Source organism: Erpetoichthys calabaricus, chromosome 11 (genome assembly GCF_900747795.2).
Source record: "Erpetoichthys calabaricus chromosome 11, fErpCal1.3, whole genome shotgun sequence".
Taxonomy (NCBI): Eukaryota; Metazoa; Chordata; class Cladistia; order Polypteriformes; family Polypteridae; genus Erpetoichthys; species Erpetoichthys calabaricus.
This window is the reverse complement of record NC_041404.2, coordinates 106,101,141-106,107,140: the sequence shown is the minus strand read 5'-3', so window position 1 is coordinate 106,107,140 and position 6,000 is coordinate 106,101,141. Positions and strand designations below refer to the sequence as shown.

The 6,000-nt window shown below is 35.3% G+C and overlaps 1 protein-coding gene across 1 annotated transcript in view; it reads left to right on the top strand.

Annotated features, from left to right (window-relative positions):
* The first annotated feature begins 385 nt into the window (after positions 1-385).
* LOC114642624 (oocyte zinc finger protein XlCOF6-like) overlaps positions 386-6,000 on the top strand; it is a 29,155-nt gene continuing 23,540 nt past the window's right edge. The window contains exon 1 of the mRNA XM_028791493.2: positions 386-660. The gene's annotated coding sequence lies outside the window, so the exon portion shown is untranslated. The remainder of the gene's footprint in view (positions 661-6,000) is intronic.

The window sequence follows — 6,000 nt, the reverse complement described above, 5'->3', positions numbered from 1 at the left end:
CTATTACTCTTTAATAATACTATAAATGTTAAATCTGGGAGTAGTACCTAGTGTTTTGAATTGAACAGGAAGCTTATCACAGCATCACGGAGTGTTGCATATTGCAAGAAAAGAATTTCGCAAACAATTATGACATAAGTCTTCTCAATTCTCTTGCTTACATACCTTACCGTTTGTATTTATTTGTTATATTTTACAATGATTAATCTGTAGAGCTCATTTTTACCCCTTCTGCCCGTGAACGACTTTATCTTAAATTATCGCTTGTGCGATTAAAGAACAAAAGACTTCAAATCCCAAGAATCTTTGCAGTCCGCCCATACCCCGGAAATAAATGCGGTTAACCAATCGGCTTTAGAAATTTGTAAATCTATTCCCGGAAGCGAAATGACAAAAGAAAGAAAGCGAGCTGAGGGCCGAGTTATTTATTGTGGCGAGTGTTCGTTACTTCACATATATGAAATGTTTTTTCAAGGCTTTAAAAGTGACTAAGACTTCGTAAAAGGCGAGGTGGGACGGAAAGCGTTATCCAGCCACAACTGCACTTCCTTAGTTCAGCCAGCCGCAATTGGTGCCACATCATTACGACTGGAGACACAATCTCCGCAGCTGCGGGGGTGTAGCGGCCGCCAGCGCAGCCTGCCTGCTTCTGTATATGAGGTTTGGTGAGATTAATTCACTTTTTTCATTTTGTATACACTGAGATATTTAGATACCTTTCTCGATAATTGAAAGCGTGTTAGTGAAAAAAAATGAGGCAAGACCCATTTCACGATTTAGAGCGGTCGGTTTTCAACAAAAGTCGCGCGGGAGCCTTGCATCATTTGCTTTTCATTCCAATACATTTCTTAATGCGTGGCCCACCTTTAACGCATGTCCTCGTCTAACACATTCGTACCCTATGTCTGTTTTTATTTCACGTATCGTTTGTGCGGATAAGTAATTAAATGGCACTTCTGTGTTTGTAAAGTTTTTTTTTTTTTTTTTATGGGTGTAATTGTCGAACATTTATTTACCCGTTTCTAAGATAATTGCACGGCTGCATTTACATCCGTATTTTTATTAACGTTTATCGGTTTATTGTTATTATTGTATATGATTTTGACTAAACCTATGTTTTAAGAAAACATATCTTGAGTATAATTAAATGAAGAAAAAGAGTAAACTTTACTAAGCAAATGCACAAGTATTACGTGCCTTACAAAGGGAAACTCCTCTATACTGGATAGGGTTAAAGGAAGAAATTCGTCTCTAAATGTTGTGTTCGCTTGCTATTTGGTTCAAGTGTGCTTCCGTTCAGAGTTTTGGGAGAAAGCCGAGGTTGATGTTGATCTGATGTTCGGCCAGTGAAAAGAATAAATATTACTTTTTTATACTGTATTTTCCACACAAAGTGGTGGGTAAAAATTAGGGTATCGCATCCATCTAAAAGCGACAACCAGTGTAAGTTATCGACGAAATTACCCAGAAAAGGCTATCGTTTATAAGTACCAGTATTTTCCATAGCACTTGAATGTTGCATTGTTCCATGTTTGTTCCAACAATTCAATAAAAGTGAACTCTAAGTGTGATTCTGACAATACACAATTTTTTTTTAAACAAGGTTAAATATTTATAGGAGTATGTAATTGCAGAGATGCTTATAAAGTAACTGGAGAGTAGTTGTACACCCCTGCCCAAAAATACTATTTTGAAATATTTTTAAATGGATAAGGTTTAAAAAGGTAAAAAAAACTGGCTGTGCACTTAGACTGAAGTAGCCTTGCATTTAAATTCTAATAGGGTGCATTTTTTTTTTTTGTTTTACAGGTCATTATGTTGAAAGTTTTTTTTTTTTTTTTTTTCATTTTTGAGGTTATAAAGGTCAAGTTAATTAACAAACATTTGCATTTATTCTCTTTTTGATAAACTTTAATGCACCTAACATTTTCAGCAATAAGCAGGGACAACCTTCAAAATGTGGAAATGGCAGGAGAGCAATAAGTTACATTTATCAGAAACGTCATATCTAATGTATTTGACATAAAACACATACAGCTGTAGAGCTTAGAAATATATGAATTCAACAATAAAAATAGGAAATTAGAAATTATTACAGAATGTTTCCATAATGCAAAATATAACTCCAAGGGTAACTTTCAGTATTGCAGCAGTAAGAAGACAGTCAAAAATCAAGTGAATTGGGTTGGGAACAGCATGAGGAAATTAAATGTATAGTAAAAGAAACCGGTACTGTTACTTCAAACTTTGCTGAGGATCTCACCAGTGATGAACTAAACGGGCAATTAAAAATGTTTTAAAGAACACAAAAAAACCCAGTTAAACAAATGTAGCATGATAATACATTATAAATACAGATCTTGAAACTCGGCAGTCAACCTTCCACTGACTCCAAGAGCGATGTGAAAATGGCAAGTAAAACAAAAAGGCTGTGCACTGGCCTGGAATGATTACTTTAACATATATGTTGACTAACTTTAATTATTTCCAAATTCTAAAAAATGTCTGGAAAATTAGAATGTTTTAAGATTCATCCCAGTTGAGCAACTCGGTCTTTGTGCAAGTAGTGAGGTGTAAGATATTGCAACATATTTTGTAATGCCACCCATTTAGTATTACTTTAATACATTTAAAGTGCTAGGATTGATATTAATTAAAGGGCTGTCCAAGAGAGAGATAAAACCATGAGTTAATGGAGCAGGCTATTGCTGATAAAGGCAGAGTTTTGCTCTTCATACATTTTAGATTGTTTTAAATGAAATTTATGTAAATTTACTGTTTTTATTTAAATGACATTTTTGTTGCATGTTGTAAATGACAGAATTCTGTTTCTTTTTTGAGGTGCTGTCTGCTGCTTGATCCAGGATTTAGAAGTGGCAAAAAAAATAGGCTGCATGTGACAAAGTTTCCAGTTTGTAAATCATAAAATGCTTTTGCAATAGAGAGACCTATACGTATCGTGATAAGTGACTTCAATTGAATAGGGCATAGACACATAGTACTTTATTTGCTCCAAGGGAATTTTGTTGTGTTAAAGAAGGCTTTAAATTAGTGATTATAATATGTAGGACTTCAGTTTTAAAATGTGTCCTCCATTGGTTCCATATTTTTAATAAATGGTGAACCACTGGTTTGCTAGTAGGTTGATGGTAAGTAGTCTCGATTTGATCAAAGAGGGAACAGTAGTAAAAAAAAGTTATAGTACCATGACACTGTCAGCCAGTGTTTCCCACAAAAATACAATTGGCTGCCCTTTAAAAAAAACTTTATTTTTGATCGCATGACCATTTCCATTGTATTCCATCATATTCTATGTAAATGAATTGTTTAATGGAATGATTATATTTCATAATGCTTGTCTAGTTAAAAAAAAATGGAACTATGCCAGTTATTTTTAATAACATTAATAACAACTAATTAAAATCAATGGTAATAAAAATGCAAACAGAAAAAGTAATTTGCAATTTAAAAAGTTTCTCTGAATAAAGATAAAACACTAATTTCTTCATTTGTAAGGGTTGTATTTAAATTTAAGTATAGAGTACCTGAAATCATTTCTACTTGGACATGTACCAACAGCCGTTTTGTTGTAAATTAGAGCATGCTGATACACTTTTCTATTCCATGGGAAATGTTAACATGCAAGTCCAGATTTTATAGAAAGAGAAAGTTCAGAAGCATATTGCTTGTCTAGTTGACCATAACTTCTTATGTCACAAAGCAGTTTTAAAATTGTAGCTGCAATGGCACACAAAACCTGAATAGCCAAGCCAAACACAGCTGCATATTCAAAAAGATCTAATTCTTGCCAGTTTAATAAAATACTGTGGTAATTAGATAAGTTTCATTTCGTCTTGTGAACTTGTCATGTCCAATAAATGGATCCCCAATGGCTTATTGGGTGTCGTGGGAATCCTGTAAAGATAAAACAATGAAATAAAGTTGTTGTCGGATTCTGTTTTCTGAAGTACATTGTAAATCCTAAGCCATGTGTAAATTCTGCGACCTACTGCTTTAAGGAAAACTACAACCAAAAATTAATTTTTTTTGGTATGTCACTTATCCCATTTACTTTGTCATGGTTTCTGTAAATATTAAATGTAATATCATGCTTTCTTGGAGACGGTACATAAGTTTTCCATAAATGGGACTGATATGCATCCATTGCTGGACAGGCAAACTTTGTGAAAAACATCCATGAAGAAACGAATTCTCCCATTACTCATGACACGTAATCCATATGTCTTTTATACAGCTGCTAGATCGAAATGTGCAAAACGGTTGTTTTTTTGTTAAAATGTTGTATAGTTACTTGAATTATCAGGGGCTATGTAAACGGTAAACTCGGACTCGCATGTAGTACTTTTTAACTTGAAGATCCGTACCTCCCCCTCATTTGTTGGTCAAGAGTCCTGTGAGAAAAATCACTATCTGATAGAGGTGTGTGACATGCTGTTGTGAGATTTATGTTCATATTGGCATGTGGAGGACTCATTAGCTGAGTTATAACTCTTAATTTTATTTTTTTATCACAATCTTAAGTGCTAAGTTTGGTATTTTTCTGGTTGAAGTTAATTGTTCACAAGCATGGTACATAAATATGCATTCGCTTTGCAAAATTGTGTTCTAAAGTTAAACAATTTCTATTAAAAATGCATGGCCTGTCCTGCCATTTTACAGTTAACCCTATGGGATTGGTGGCTCCAACGGAAAAGTATAAAAAATAGACCGAATATGTCATCTTTGACTGGCACCCTGCCCGGGATTGGTTCCTACCTTGTGCCCTGTGTTGGCTGGGATTGGCTCCAGCAGACCCCCGTGACCCTGTGTTCGGATCCAGCGGGTTGGAAAATGGATGGATGGATGGATGTCATCTTTGAGTTTCAGTAAAACATGTATTCTATGTTTCCAACACATGTTTATGACGACAAATGGATCTTAAAATGATTATTTCATTGCATGTTCCTGATATTTGTCTCGAGGTAAACATGTATTCTGTTCGCTTGTGTGAGTTCTTGCATAAATACAGAAGTAAATCATATGTTTCACAAACTGTTGACTGTGATTTTGTGTTTTGAGAGGAAACCATACTCCCAAGGAGAGGGGATGAAAGGTTATTGCAGAATAAGACAAGCCCTGATGTAGCACGCTTAGCTTGTTGTGTTTTTTAAAATGGGTGACTCTCATAATAGTGGTGTTACATTGTTCAAAAATAACACATACAATCTGTTTTGTAATGTGTGTGTAATCACAAGTAGCAAATCAATACTCAACTGTTTTCTCTTGAAAATTGATGTGTTCAGTAAGTGTGTGGTGTTTTTTTTTTTGCTGGAGGGACTATGTCTTCCGGCTGGCCTGGGAACGCCTCGGGATTCTCCCGGAAGAGCTAGAAGAAGTGGCCAGGGAGAGGGAAGTCTGGGCATCTCTGCTCAAGCTGCTGCCTCTGCGACCCGACCTCAGATAAGCGGAAGAGGATGGATGGATGGATTTTTTTTTTTTTAATTTATTTTTTATTTTTTTAATGCTTTATTCCCCATGCCCCTTAGAACTCAATGCACAATGCCAAGCCTGGCCATGTAAAGTTAAACATTAAATATAAATAAAAAATACAACACACTTTTTTTTTTTGTGGAATATGCATTTATACCATGTTTGTGAAGAAATAACTTCGATTTAAAAAATGCCAAACTTTTCCTTTGAACACTGTCTTTGTGCCTGTGCATTAATACAGAGTCATTGAATTGACTGACTAAGTGGAGAAGGTAGTTCAACCTGGAGGCAGTATCACATTTGCACCTGGGGGGGTATTTTTTGTACGTGGATTACTCGTTTAGCGGATGTAATTGTTGACGATTTGGCATGATCCTGGATCTGTCGGTTTTTCGAAACTCTTGCTGGATGTGTTGTCATAGCAGCACATCCAAATCCTCAAACCTGCTATGTAAACAAGGATTAGCTCACACACTTAATCAGTGTCTGTGCATGGAATTCGTTCAGTCA